The sequence below is a fragment of the Temnothorax longispinosus genome, chromosome 6, assembly GCF_030848805.1.
Source record: "Temnothorax longispinosus isolate EJ_2023e chromosome 6, Tlon_JGU_v1, whole genome shotgun sequence".
In the NCBI taxonomy this organism is placed as follows: Eukaryota; Metazoa; Arthropoda; class Insecta; order Hymenoptera; family Formicidae; genus Temnothorax; species Temnothorax longispinosus.
Window position 1 is genome coordinate 14,158,576 of NC_092363.1, and position 15,296 is coordinate 14,173,871.

The 15,296-nt window shown below is 37.2% G+C and overlaps 1 long non-coding RNA gene across 1 annotated transcript in view; it reads left to right on the top strand.

Annotated features, from left to right (window-relative positions):
- The window catches only part of LOC139814738 (uncharacterized), a 73,325-nt gene extending 70,914 nt beyond the window's left edge, over positions 1–2,411 (top strand). The window contains exon 2 of the long non-coding RNA XR_011732569.1: positions 1,689–2,411. This is a non-coding gene — a long non-coding RNA (uncharacterized lncRNA). The remainder of the gene's footprint in view (positions 1–1,688) is intronic.
- Positions 2,412–15,296: the final 12,885 nt, after the last annotated feature.

A 15,296-nucleotide genomic window follows, 5' to 3' on the forward strand; every position in this document is an offset into this window, starting at 1 on the left:
CATTTCAATATGGATAATAACGTATTTGAGTTTCAATTGTACAAACAACGATTTAAAACCTTAAGAAACCGTTAATCAAATGCATATTCCACATATTTATTTGCTAAAATTCGTTTATTTATATACACGCGACGGAAACACACCTATAGGCTTTTCCCTGCCCCGCCGCCTGTCCCGCAACGGCAACTAACCTTTTTATAATTAATCAAGTTTGTCACGATTACACGTATAATGATTGATTAATTTCGGTTGTTGATTAATAGATTATTTTAGTCAATGTTATGTGACATGACTTGACAAATTAATTCTAATCTTTACTTGACTTTTAATTTAATACGCTATTTGACTTTTAGCATTATTATATTTGGTTTTAGGCGCAAGTCAATGATGGAGTTTGCTTTGTGCAGAAAATACATGTAATACCTAAACGTAATATTAAGATTTTCTGTATTGTACCTAAATATCGATACTATTTTTTAGATTTTCACGTTTTTTCGTATTTAAAAGTACCCTGCAATTAAAGAAAATTTTCTGACATGTCCATGAGATACACACGCACGCGCACACAAACACGCACACGCACACACACACACACACACACACACACACACAACGTAGCGTAAATCCGACCGTGCGACCTCCTCGTGATACGCTTTGAATAACGGTAATGTCTGCGCGGTATTTTTTCAACTTTTACTAAACAATTTTTTTGTTCTTGCTGATGGTAAAGGTCGATAGCAAAGGACTTGTTAAGGTCAATATAGTGTCAGTGCACTGAAAATTAATTTTTTAACGTTAATTAAAGTTTATTTTCCATTTTTTTTCACTGAAAAAATTTAGCAATTTTACAATTTTTCCATGTTTTGCCCCATAAAACCATATGGCCACCATGAAAAATATTTCATATTCGACAAATTTTCTTTAATTGCAGGGTACTTGAGGGGATCCTATAGTGGCAGTAATTACCGACATTTAGTTAAAAGCAAACCACTTTTAATTGGCTTTACGGAATTGCAAAAATGTGGTGTAGAATAAAAAAGTACGCACAAAAATGTAGAGGGCTAGATTGATTTTAACTTTTAAAACAAAAAAAAATTAAAAATTTGGGCACATGGAGCTGTCACTGTGACGACAATATTTGGTTGTACAAAAATACTGCAGTTTATATATACAAAATGAGAATCTAGCCCTCTAGAGAAAACATTAAAGAACAATATCGTGCAATTACAACTAGGATAAAAGTCTAGAAAAAAAAGTGTCATTGTTTTAACTTTTATACATGCAAAAGCACATGCAGGTTGATGGGATAAGCAGTATTGCGTGTAGCGAGAGATGGCGCAGCAATCAAACAAGGACAGATGCCTCTCGTTGGATAAGGGCAGATATAAGGTGGTAATATAGAAAATGATTGAAAACGAATTTGAACGGAATTAAAAATGTTTGACATTATCGACATTGAGAAAAAGTTTGGCCTTTTCTATAGGAGGATTCCCCTTAAGAAGAATGGTAAGGTTTAAACGGCATTGAGTAAAATTCAAATGTCGTTTGTGGACAAACAAATAAACATACATAAATTTTCTTTTGAAGCATGTTATTAGTGCTTTCTTAATAAACTAAACGAGACGTAAAAATTCCGAGAATATAAATAATTAAGGGTGATTGCCTAGCAAACGCAAAAGGATTAAAAGATATTAAAATTTTTTAATACCTTTGAATCCCTTTTTTGGCGGAATTAGATGAAATTAGATGGGATTCGAAATGAGATGGCCCAATTCCATGGAATCCAAAAAAGAAATTTTAAATTCCATCCAATCCTACGGAATCCGTAAAGGTTATGGAGTTGCATGGCATTAGATGGTTTAGGAAACGTCTCGCGCCTTCGTTGGGCGACCAAGCGCCGTTGTTCGTCGGTGAGCTCTTGTGTATGCCTAAGGGCATTACACGCACTACTGCCGACGGGCAGTTAGCCCGAAAATGAGATTTGTAAGATCTGTCAGGCACCGTAGGGGGTCCCTTTACATAGCGGTCGAGACAAAACTTTGAACTCGAGAAGATGCCCCGGCGATGCGACGCCTAGCGGCGTCGACGCGAATTGCCGGTAATGCAGATACCGCGCGGGCGTGTACTATTGTTGGCGCGTACCGCCACAGAGTTCAACACGGACACTTTTCAATCCCTATCCTGGCATTCAATGGTATTCATTTTATTGTCAGAATAGACGGAATTCAATGGAATTCAATACGGAAATTTTTAATTCCTAGTTTGGCATTCAATGGTATTCATTTCGTTAATGGAATCAATGGTATTCAATGGAATTCATCACGAAACTTTCCAATCCCTAACCTGGCATTCAGTGGTATTCATTTCGTTAACGGAATTAATGGTATTCAATGGAATTCATCACGAAACTTTCCAATCCCTAACCTGGCATTCAGTGGTATAATATTTTTGTGTCGGAATTGGATGGGATTCAAAAAAGACAAATTCTTTCCAAAATAAGGAATTCCATGATATTGAAACTATTTCAATCCCTTTTTTGGACAGGAATTCCTGGCAATCCCGTTTTAATTCTTTTCAATCTTTTTTCGTTTGCTGGGTGAAGGCGACTGCGCAATTTGCGCACTGCTCTGTTCTTGCCACGCATCCTGGTCAACGAGTTGGAATTTTTCAATTATTTTAGCGCAATTTTGTTGGTGAGATTTCCTTCTATAGACTGATCTTAAGTCTAAAAAAGAAATACAACTCTATTCTCTCACAGAGAAATAAATAATCGGACAATTTGTTTGAAAATTTACAAACAGGTAATCCGCTGCTTTCAATTGAAATTGAAAAAAGCCGATCAAGGCCAAAACAATGTCCGATCAATAATGTTCAAATATCATTGATAATTAATTGGATATCATTAATCGGACATTTTTTATAATTCCGATTAAAAGTATCGAATTATCCTTTTGTTAATTTTTGAACAAATTGTCTGATCATTTAGAACTGATGGATTTTTCTCTTGGTATACGTCAAGATTACAACAATGGCAGCCAAAAAGAAAAAATTTCGAAAATTTCACCTTCTTTGTTGTGTGTTAAACCAGTTAAAAAAATTTATTTTTGTGCGCTAAAATAGGTTCAGTTTACGGAAAAATTTACATCTTCATTAAAAGAAAAAATCAAGTCAATACCTGTAGCCGTTTGTGAGTTGATGTGGTAAAATTAGCAAAATATACCATTTTGTAAAAAACAACAAGTTTATAACACTCTAGTTTTAGCTAGAAAATTGATACGTACAAAGCTCAAAAGTTATCCGTGCTATAAAATGAGCGCTCCAAGTCAGCTTTCATTTTAGCAGTAATCACAAAACATTACACATTTTTTTGGTTTTTGCCTCTTTTTAGTTTAGTCGGCACGTCGTTAAAAATGACAAAATAATCGACAAATTTGGACAAGGCTGGAAAAAATTTTAATCGCTTTGTTTGGGTGTCAGTAATGATGTACCAAGTTTTCGACCTCCCCTGTGGTGTACTTTGGCCGCCATCTTGGTTTTTCGCGATCATCTTGTTTTCCATTAGACTTGAGCTAAAATAGTTTAATGCAATATTGTAAAGAATTAAATTCTAAAAAAAAAAAAAAAAAAAACCTATAGGTTTTTTTCCTACGACCAATAGTTTTGGCGCTAGAGCCAGAAAGAGTAGGATACTTTTTGTAACAGACGGTTTTAGCGACTCTATCTCGCCGTATCTCACTTTTCAGGTAAATGGTGTTGTTATTATGCTAGTGAACCGTTGTCGTTTCACACATCTGGCTTTGTATTATTTACTCGACAGTGCTGCAAGTACACTCCTTGTTAAAAGCTAGGAGCATCCAAAATTTTAAATAAATTAAAAGATGTAGTGACGATTATCTCACTGTTTACAATAAAACATTGTTAAATTATCATGTTGTGCAAATTACGGTTAATTTTAAATGTGAATTCTAAATATTCTAATAAATAGTGAATTCTAATAAATGTAACATCTATAGCGTACCCCAAACTTTTGACTGAAAATGTATCGGAGAAGGGTCTAGCACACAACGGCTTTCTCATACGTCCTTTGGTGACTGATGGGCTCAGGTCAAAATTTAGTATAGCATTGGCTTTGGTCGACGCTGCATGTGTTTTTCGTGTTTTTATACTAAAATAAAATTATAAACTTGGAGCTGTGTTTTATTTGTGAGGAGACGTTATCCAGCGGTGATACAGTTGATGTCAAAGAGAGAGGGATTAAAACTTTTATCGAGAGCAGTAGAGAAAGAAAAGACAATAAACAATTATTTCCAAGGGGATTTGTAAGGTAGTCTGTATGATGACAAACCGATCGAGGTACAATTATCTCCATGTTTATATTGGTCATGCGAGAGGTAACGCAAAGTTTAGTTGTAAGGCGTTGGTACTCTTGTAAGGCGCAGGGCTCCGAGAGGCTCCCCACTTTTACCTCAGACAGAAAGTTCTCGTCCGTGATACCGCACGCGGAAAATTTACTCCATTACATATATATTATACTCACGCACATTATACTCGTTTTACGTTTGTAATAAATAATAGTTTTAGTAGCCGCAAGTTTGTTTCGACCTCCAACAATTGGTAGCAGAGCGTGGTTTGCGAAAGGCAATCCCAGTTTATCGAAACGAGGCAAAGAGAAGACAATAACGTGCGAGGAACGTGAGTGAAGGAGCTATGGCGGACAAAACTGCCTTGCCCACAATCCCGTTACTGAGGGGAGATTTTTATTTCCACTGGCGAGTTTAAATGGAATCCGTCTTGCAGTTGAAAAGACTGCAGAGTGCCATAAACTGTGATCTAGGCCAGTGGGAGACGACAAGAAGAAAGAGCAGGCGGAATGTCCCATGAGAAAAATGCTGACGCCGTAGCGCGCATACGACTGTCGCCGAGTGACAAACATGTATTGCAGTTTGCTGCCGTATATAATGCGAAACAATTATGGAATGCAATACTCGACGCGTACACGGGACAAGCGGAAGACTGAGCGATTGATGCTGGAGAAAAACTCTGGATCATCAGTATGACGGATGACAAAACGGTCAGCGAGTACATGAGCCGTGCACGAGGATTAGCGAAAGTGCAATGCAGCCGGTTTACACATATCCGATCGCCAGCTGGTCTACAACGTCGTCAGGGGACTTGTACAGATTCAGTCAAACCCGTGAGATCCTAAAAACTCTGAGGGGAAAAAAGGTTGGACAAAGTCCAGGAAATGCAAAGTGCAGGAAGGAGAAAAAAGGGGACCTGCAGAAGAAGAATGTAGGAGAAAGTCAGGAGAAGGCGTACATGGCACGTGATTGTAAGAAGAAATACAACAGTAAGAAGAAATGCTTTGTTTGCGAAAAGTTGGGTCACGTGGCGAAAGACTGTGTTACCATCGAAAGGACAGACAAGGCCAAATCCCCGAAAATCGTGAAACACATAAACGATAATAAAAATAACAACAACTGTAAGAGAGCGGAATGCGTATCGGAGCAAAAGGTAGATGCCGTTAATTTTCAAACTTTTAACGTTAATAACATGTCCGAAACTTGATAAATGATTGGATCATAGACAGCAGTGGTTGTTTGTCGCATATGACTAACGATAAGAAGAATTTTGTAACGTTTAAATCGATTAATGGTAAAGTTTATTTAGCCGGTCGACAAAATGTCAAAGTCAAAAGGGATAGGCTCTATAAAACTCGAGTGCGAAATGATATGGATATACCAAATTATGTAATAATGCAACATGTTGTACATGTTTTTAATTTGCGTAATAATTTGCTGTCTGTAATGAAATAAATGCCCGATCTACAATAGCTGTAGTAAGCTGTAGTAAGCCTCAAGATGTAAGAAATTGACCAATCACAGTTGATTATTCTCCTCACATTCGCCTGTAATTGGTCAATTTTTTACGGCTTGAAGCTTACTACAGCTTACTACAGCTATTGTAGATCGGGCATAATGGACCACGAATTAGAGGTTAACGAGTGAATAATCATTTTGTAATTAACACGAGTCCATGGTCAGGTGCTAATAATGATTATAAATGTTGCAGCGCTGGAGCGGATAATAGTATTGTTAATGCGATGGCTCATGAAAAATTTACAGGAAATGTCGACCATCTGTGGCATCGTAGACTGGGTCACATAAACAACGAATACATGCAGAGACTAGTAAAGAAAAATATTGCGATAGGAAAAAGTAACAACATTTAAAATGTTGAATGCGATGCGTGCAAAACTTGCAAGCTATCGAGGAAACCCCATAAATCAGTGCCGTACGATCAAAGTGCTCAACCGTTAAAACTATTGCATATGGACATTTGTGGGCCTATGCCGGTAGAATCACTGGGGGGTGCGTGGTATATATTATTAATAATCGATGACTACAGTGGTATGTATTTTATTTTTTTTTTTTTTTTTTTAAACAAAAAAATGAAGCGTTTATCAAGTTTAAAATTTTCAAAGAGAGATACGAGAATATATTATGTATGAAAATAAAACAGATTCGTACTGATAGCAGACGGCACTGAATTTATCAATAACGAATTTAAAAAGAGTACACTAATAGAGCAGGCATAAAACATGAAAAAACGGTTCCGTATAACCCAGAAAGTAATGAAAAGGTAGAGAGAGAGAGGAAATTGAGTATTACTTGAACGCGCGCGTACATAATTATATGAAGCTAATCTACCGTTGTATTTTTGGGCCGAAGCAGTCGCATACGTTACCCAAACGGCTAATACAACTCGTAGAAAGATTAAGACTTGACTCCATATGAGCTATGGAAAGGCAAAGTGCCTAACCTTGTATATTTGAAAACTTTTGGGTGCATTGCGTGCGTATTATCATATTCCAAAGAATGCGCGTAATAAATTACAACCTAGTGCGGTAGAAAAGCTATAATGGTAGGGTATTTGCGAGAACGTATCGGGTATCGATTGTACGATATCGAGTATAGAAAGGTCGTCGAGGAGCGAAATGTAACCTTTAATGAGAGTCTGAAAGGTAGTTGTTACATAAATAATCGCAAAATAAAAGATATATATGAAGGTTGGGATATCAAAGACCTCGTAAATGATATCAACTCGGTTGATAATAATGACGTAGAAAAAGATACAGACTCTGACGAGCAAAGCGCGGACAAGGACGAAAATGTTACAGAGGAGCCTGATGTAATAAACCAAGATAATTTACAATTGAACGCGGATAGAGATTGCGATATAAATGAGCGTAAATTAGGTAGACCGAAGGGTAGTACGCGAGAGGAAACTCCAAGACGAAAACAAGAATACATAAGGGAAAATGAAAAACGCCTGGTAAAAGAAGGCGTAAGGCGCTTTCCAAGATTACAGGGTAAACACCAACATACGTGTAAATATACCGCGTAATCATCACGCGAAGCATGTAAAGACAAAAATTCGAAACATTGGCTAGAGGCAATGAATGATGAAAACAAGTCGTTGGAAGATGTTTAGGTGTGGGAGATGTTTGAGCGTCCTAATAACGTAAAGATTGTTAAAAGTAAATGGGTCTTTAGTACTAAGAAAGATTAAGAGAACGACGGTATATATTTAAAGCGAGACTAGTTGCGGCGAGATACAATCAGATAAAAAATGTCGATTATTAAGAGTCATACTCGCCGGTGTCAAGTATAGAGGCATGGAGAACATAAAGCAATAGCAGCTAAGAAAGGCTTAAATGTGAGATTTTTCGACGTAAAAACGGCCTATTTAAATAGCAAACTAGATGAAACCGTGTATATGGAAATACCTCCTGCATCTGAAGATACGATTTGGGGCAGGAAATGTTTGCAGACTTATAGTTTGTATGGACTGCCACAATCTGGAAGAAACTGGTATTATACATTGAAAGAAAAATTGTCAGAAAATGGATTTATACCGTTGGCATCAGAGAGTTGCATTTTTTACAAACCAGATGAGGAGTGTTTCTTTGTACTCGGTGCATATGTCGATGATTTCACTACCATTGACAATAATAGCAAGACCTGCGATAGAATAAAAAGTTTACTTTGGAAAGCTTCATGTTAATGAAACAACTTTATCAAAAATAATGTTTCTCGGTATACAAGTGGCAACCGATGACGTAGGGATACACTTTTACCAAAGAGAATATATTAAGAATTTATTAGGTAAACATGGAATGCTAGAATGCAAGCCTGTAAATACGCCAATTGTACAGGGAAAAGATGGGATATCCGATGAATCAAAAGAAGAGTGTGATATTAACGCATATCAAGAATTAATTGGACAACTATTGTACTTGGCTAACCGAACAAGGCCAGATATAGCTCAACGTCTTACCCATCACAATACAACCATTGTCCTGAAAAACGACATTATACTATAGGTAAAAGAGTTTTGCGTTATTTGAGCAAAACTATAGATAAACGACGACTATCATATGATGAAGAATTTGGGACACTAAAAGCATATTTTAAAGCAATTCTCGATCGAACGAGCAAAGTCAATCTGGGAAGATTTGGTAGACACGCGCGGGTTATACGTGTGATACACGTTTTCTGTATAATCGAGATGACGTATTACTATGCGACGAAATGCGATGACTGAATAAAACTAAAAAAGCTTTTACTAATTCGTCGCGATGATGAAATGATTCAATCATTAATTCTCTCAAGTCGATCGAGACTTGAGCAGAATTCAAACTTTCCTTATACTTACTCTTATCCATTTCTTATTTTTATTTCTTCAACTAATCCTTGACGTTTGGAAGATGATCACTTGTCAATATTTTCATGTTTTTACACAATCTTGGTCGATATCTTATTGTTGGACGATATTAAGGAAATACAGATTCCACGTGTTGGATCAGTTACTAGCAAATATTTAAATAAATTTCTATCAATCTATCTAAATTTGTATCATATTGAGATTTTTGCACCTTGGACGCAACCCTAACAGAAGGTCTTTAGTTGTTGTAATTTATTATTTGGTTTAAGCGGTCCGTGGGCTTCGCCCCCCCCAGACCCCCCCCGAGGCTGCGCGGACAGAGGTTGGATGGCTGAGGGGGACTTCGCCCCCCCAGACCCCCCTCGAGGCTGCGCGGACAGAGGTTGGGTGACTGGGGGGGGCGAAGCCCCCCCCAGACCCCCCCCGAGGCTGCGCGGAACAGACTGAAAAAATGGTACGAAAACAATGCGAAATACAAGTGTCATTTTGTCTTTGTTACTTGGTAAAAGCGACGCATTTGCGCTGTATTGATTCATCGATTATGTTTATCGTTTATTGCAATAAACGAAAATTTGTTGAATGTAGATGAGTACAAAAAATGGCAAGAAAGAAGAAATAATGAACGAGCAGGAAGACATTCAAAAAAAAAAGAGTTGATTCAAAAAACACAGAGTGGAGAATCGCAACAGTATACAGCAGAGAAATCAAAGAAACAATAGGAGACTTACGGCAGATAATTCACAGTCCACAGAACAGAAGAATATTGATTGGCGGAGATTTCTACGCAAGAATAGGAGACAAAGGCACAATAAATTGGAAATACAATAACAGGAAAATCAAGGGACAAGATAAAAAATGCAAAAAAAAAGAACAATGTTGGAATTGATAGAAGAACAAGGATGGAGTATACTAAACGGAAATATGGAAGGAGACAAAGCAGAAGAATGGACGTATATAGGTGTTTAGTAAAATTTGAATCAGCGCGCAGCGCACTCTAGTGTGGCACTTATTACTATTATGTTTGAGAACCGTTTCTGAAAAAGACAAGATGGCCACGACCGTGATACAAAGCGAACATCGTTGTAAGATTCTCTCAATAAAAAAGTGAAATCCAGTGAAATACAGTTCACTAATAATTCTCGAACCAACATGGTCCTTCGAGCCGGATACAAGGCATCGAAGTGAGCGATTCAGAAGAGGTAGATAAGTCCGGAAACCTATAGGGCATGCAAGCTGAAAACTGCGATACGAAACGTAAAGTATCCGGTTACGCCAAGAGAGAGGCCATCTTCCAAGCAAGCGTTATTGCGTTCCTGGACACGCAAGCTTCAACACTCGCAACGTTCGTAATATCATACGGACAGCATCGAGCAACAAGAAAGTCTTCGAGGCAAGTCTTGAGTTCACAAAACGCGCAAGCTTCAACGTTCAAAGACAGCATTGTGAGAGGGCCGTCGTCAAGGCGGACATTGCGTTCACAAACACGCAGGATCGACGAACGCATATTGGAAGCGACGTCACATTCAATCTGGTTGTGCCAGCAGTTCTCCGACAAGGGGAAGCATCATCGTAGTTCTCCAACAAGGGGAAGCATCATCGTAGTTCTCCAACAATTAAGGGGAAGCATCATCGCAGTTCTCCAACAAGGGGAAGCATCATCGTAGTTCTCCAACAAGGGGAAGCATCATCGTAGTTCTCCAACAATTAAGGGGAAGCATCATCGCAGTTCTCCAACAAGGGGAAGCATCATCGCAGTTCTCCGGCAAGGAAAAGTAATACCGCCATTCTCCGGCAAGAGGAGGTATCCCGCCATAATTCGTCGTCTTCCTACAAGAAGAGGCAGCGCCCATTGTCGTAGCGAGCGAGGCAGCAAGCAGGACAAAGGAAACAAACCAATCAGCGAGCGCTGGTGTCGAAGGCACTATTGTCTTACGGTCGGCAAGTAAGAGAGCAACTTTCTAACCTTCCTATCCTTATCCCAATACACAGAGTTGCGTGATGGCCGCCGTAGCGAACACACGCGTTTTAACCTAGACGAGAATCGCGAATAGTAACACTCGTTTTTAGACAAAGGGAAGAGGTTTAGGGATCCGCGAGTCTTATCACCGGTAGTGAGGATAGGAAAAGAAAAGGGGAAAAAGTCAATTTCCCCCCGTGAAGGGGGGAATAGGTTTTATACGAGATCAGGAATAATGAAGGCCAAACAGCAGGCGAATGTGCAGTCAAAGATACCGATGAGTGCTGCAAAGAAAACAGCAATGGAAAATGCAGCAACGAAGATTATTAATGAGAAGAAGAGGATGGTTGATGACGAAAAGGATTGTGCAGATACTCGAGGATTCTCGAGGGAAGAGGGAGATTGGCATTTGGTTGAGCCAAAAAACAAGATGGCGAAAGAAAAACGCGCCAAAATACAGGAACAGACTGCCACGAAGATGGACAACAATGAAGAGGACCAATCAGGTAACGAGGAAAGAATGATCCACGAATCAGGTAATATCACCGCGGAAGACACTAGAAGTGAAATGACGAGTGAGATGGAAGTAGAACCGTTAGATTCGGACGTGATGCAACACGCGAATACCTCGTGTAACGTTGAAATAAATTCAAGCGTGAAAGATAAACGAAATACGAGTATGTCGGACAGTAGCAGATCAACGAATAGATCGGCACGGGAGATATTTGAGAATCGTGCGGGTGTGTTAGAAAGGATTAATGAGCTTGATGCATCGGAATTATCGAGCCAAAAACAGGTTAAATTTAAAGAAGGGGCCAATATTACGTATAGATTAGTCCTAAGACTGAATAAAGACAATATACAAACTAAACGAGGTAAGAATAGATTTAAAATATGGAGAATTGCGACAAGGGAACAAATTTCCCCGAAGGATATCATAATGTTATCACACACAACGGCGATCTGCAAATTCGATGATTGTACTAATGCTAACCTTTGTTTAGAGGGAATTAACAAATTAACCAAAGAAACTGGAATATCGGCAGAAATAGACCAGAGAGGATCGAAATTTGTCGGGGTAATCTCGGACTGGGGAGAAACCATCCCCGAGCTATGGGAGTCGATGGACGATCATGATGATGTCATTCGAATCGCAAGGATGTATAGAAAAAAGTGGGACAAGGAAAAGAAGATTTTGACAGAACAGGACACAGGCAATTTGATAATCACATTCACGGGCGACAAAGTCCGTATAAAAGCATGGATATGTTTGGACGTAGAACGGCGATAAAAATTAGACCATTTATCGCATCGGTCAAACAATGCTTTAAGTGTTTCAGATTTGGACACATTAAGGCCCTGTGTAAAAACGAAGAGAGATGCATAATATGTGGAGAATTGGCTCACGGAAATTGCACGAAAGAAACAAAGTGTAGAAATTGTGGAGGTAACCACAGATCTACATGGAAAAAGTGCAGAGAATATGAGAAGAATAAAAATATAAATTTGGCCATGGGATTGAACAACGTATCACGTATGGAAGCAGAAAGGATATTGACAGGAAATGAACAAGATAAAATACAAGAACAAACATATAACAGATATGAAGCACCAACCCAGTGGCCAAAACTTACTCAACCAAGACAAGAGATGGAAGGAAGATGGGAACATCCACATACTTCTAGAAGAGAAATATCATATGAAGATGATAGGAAGAAAACAAGTCCATTCAAGGACAAATTAATGACCCAGAAGAAACAAGACAATTATTTTAAACAATTCGATAATAGATGTGAAGAAATTACAAAAGACAAGAGAGGTATCGCACTCAAGAACGCGGAAAGACAACCTGAAGGTGGGGACAAGGAGACATCAGAGGAAGAATCGGAGAATACAGGCTGGAACAATGATGATGTCATTACAAATCTGGCCACATTACTAAAAGACTTGGAATTTAGGAGAACTATATTGGAAATGATCCAAGAATTAGAAGCAAAGGAACAACATAAAATTAAACAAGATTTAACACGGAAGAAAAAGGAATTAGAACTAGAGGAAAAGATGTATAATCAAAGAACGATTATCAGCGATATGAAGAAGAAATTTATAAGAGAACAAGCGCAACAGATAGAGCGTGTAGAAAACCGTCGGGATTCTGCACAGCACTATTAAAACGAAGATAAATTCAATTTAAGAATCATTAATTGGAACTGTAGAGGATTTCATGGTAAGAAAAATGAGATAATAAAAAGAGCACAAGAATATGATATAATCATTTTTACAGAAACAAAGTGTAACAAAAATAATATTTATATACCAGGTTTTAAATCATATAATAAATCGAGTAGAGGTAATAGCGGAGGAGTTACTATTAGTATCAAAGAAAATATAGAGTTTGAAATTATAAATGGTTGGCAAAGAATAAACGATATTTTTGATATTATAGGTATAAGAACTATAAATACAAAAGAAAAATTTAATGTTATTGCAATTTATAAAAGGAGAAATAACGGATAGAGTCTGGAAGGACATATTCAAATTTGAAACAAAAAATTTAGAGACAATATTCGCAGGCGATTTTAATGCTCACCATACTTTATGGAATTGTTACGATATAGACAAACAAGGAGAATACCTGTATGAGAATATGTATGATAATAAGTATATTTGTGTCAATTTAAATACTCTATCAAGAATGGGAGCAATAGGACAACGTTCAAATAATTTAGATTTGTTTTTCGCTTCAACCAAGATATATGACAATATTGAATATGAACAAATCAATGATACTTATGGGACTCAGATCATCATCCAGTATTACTACGATTAATAACAGAAATTGAAAGTTACAAGAAGAAAACAAATAAATTCTCGACCAAAAAAACTAGATGGAGTGAATATAATTATACAATGAATAAAATAATACAGGACAACATGGAAGAATACAAAGAAACACTATTTGGAAACATGATCAACAGGGAAGAAAAATATTCAAATTTTATCAAGATAATTAAATCAACTATTAAAAGCATCACGGAAGACAGAAGAGAGACAACAGAGGATCAGAAAAAAAAAGAACAGAAGAAAAACCAAGAGGAAGAAAAGTCCAATGGTGGGATGTAGATTGTGATGAGGCAATAACAAGAAGACAAAGAGCATTAAAAAATTTCAAAAAGAAGAAAGATCTTCATTCATTGGCAGAATATAATAAGAGAAAAGCAGAAGCAAAGAAGATCATAAATAAAAAAAAAAGAGAGAGAGTTTTGATAATTTTTGTGCATCAATAAATAGATTACGAGTCAGACGTATGTTTGGAACAAAATGAGGATTTTCAAAAATGTAAGAAAAAAGAGCATAAAGCTGGAAAGATAAAAACAGAGAAGAAGAAATAAGAAAAAAAATTAATAAATTAGCACCCTCAAGTGTTCAAGTAGAAATGATAGACCAAGAAGGAAATCAAAATCCAGAAGACAGCTTAGAAGATAAATTTACAAGGGAAGAATTAAAAAGAGCACTGCAAATAATAAAAAAAAAATTCAGCCCCTGGAAGAGACGGAGTAGAATATTGTATGCTGAAGGACTTAACGGAAGAAATGGAGCAAGTACTGCTGGACATATGCAATAAAGTATGGACTACAGACTGGTTCCCGGAAGACTGGAGGAAATACCAAACGATGTTCATAAACAAGGCTGGAAAAGAAAAAGTCAGACCAATCGCTTTATCATCTTGCGTAGGAAAAGTCATGGAAAGAATGGTGAATGAAAGAATGGTTTGGTGGGCGGAACGAAACAACAAGCTGGCTAGGGACCAAAATGGATTTAGGAGAGGCAGGTCGTGCGCAGAAAATTTGGTCAGGTTAACAACAGATATAAGGAACGGTATTTATACAAATCAATATGTTCTAGCGGCCTTTTTAGATGTTTCCTCAGCATATGATAACGTAATTTATAGTATACTAATGGCAATATTAAAGAAACTTAAATGTCCAGTTAATATTAGAAAGTTTATAGGTAAATGGTTATATTATAGAGATACAGAATTTATTATTAACGGACAAGAATCCGAACATGGAAGAGTTTATAGAGGCTTACCGCAGGGAGCAGTACTTGGCCCATTGTTATATGCGTTATATACATATAATGTAACGAATAAAGAACAGATAGAATATGAATCAGTACAATTTGCAGATGATATAGCAGCATATGTCAAAGGACATAATAGAGACAATAATAAACGTATATTAGAGAAGGCTGTGAATAGTATTAACGAACAATTAATAGAGTTAGGACTTCAACTAGAACCAAAGAAAACAGTATTGATACAATTTTCAAAACATGTTGGCTGTAATAATACATATATAGAATTAGACAATACTAGGATAAATGCGCAGACAGAAGCGAAATTTTTAGGAATTTGGTTAGACAGTAAACTAGAATTTATGAAACAGGTCCAAGAAGTAAAAGGTAAAGTTAGTAAAGCAAATTCATTAATGGTGTATTTGAATAAAAATCTAAAGGCATGGAAGTTAATACAGCTTTAATGTTGTATAAAAGCTTGATTAGATCAATAACCGATTATGGAAACTTTGTGTATTTTCCAAAAAGAGCAGAC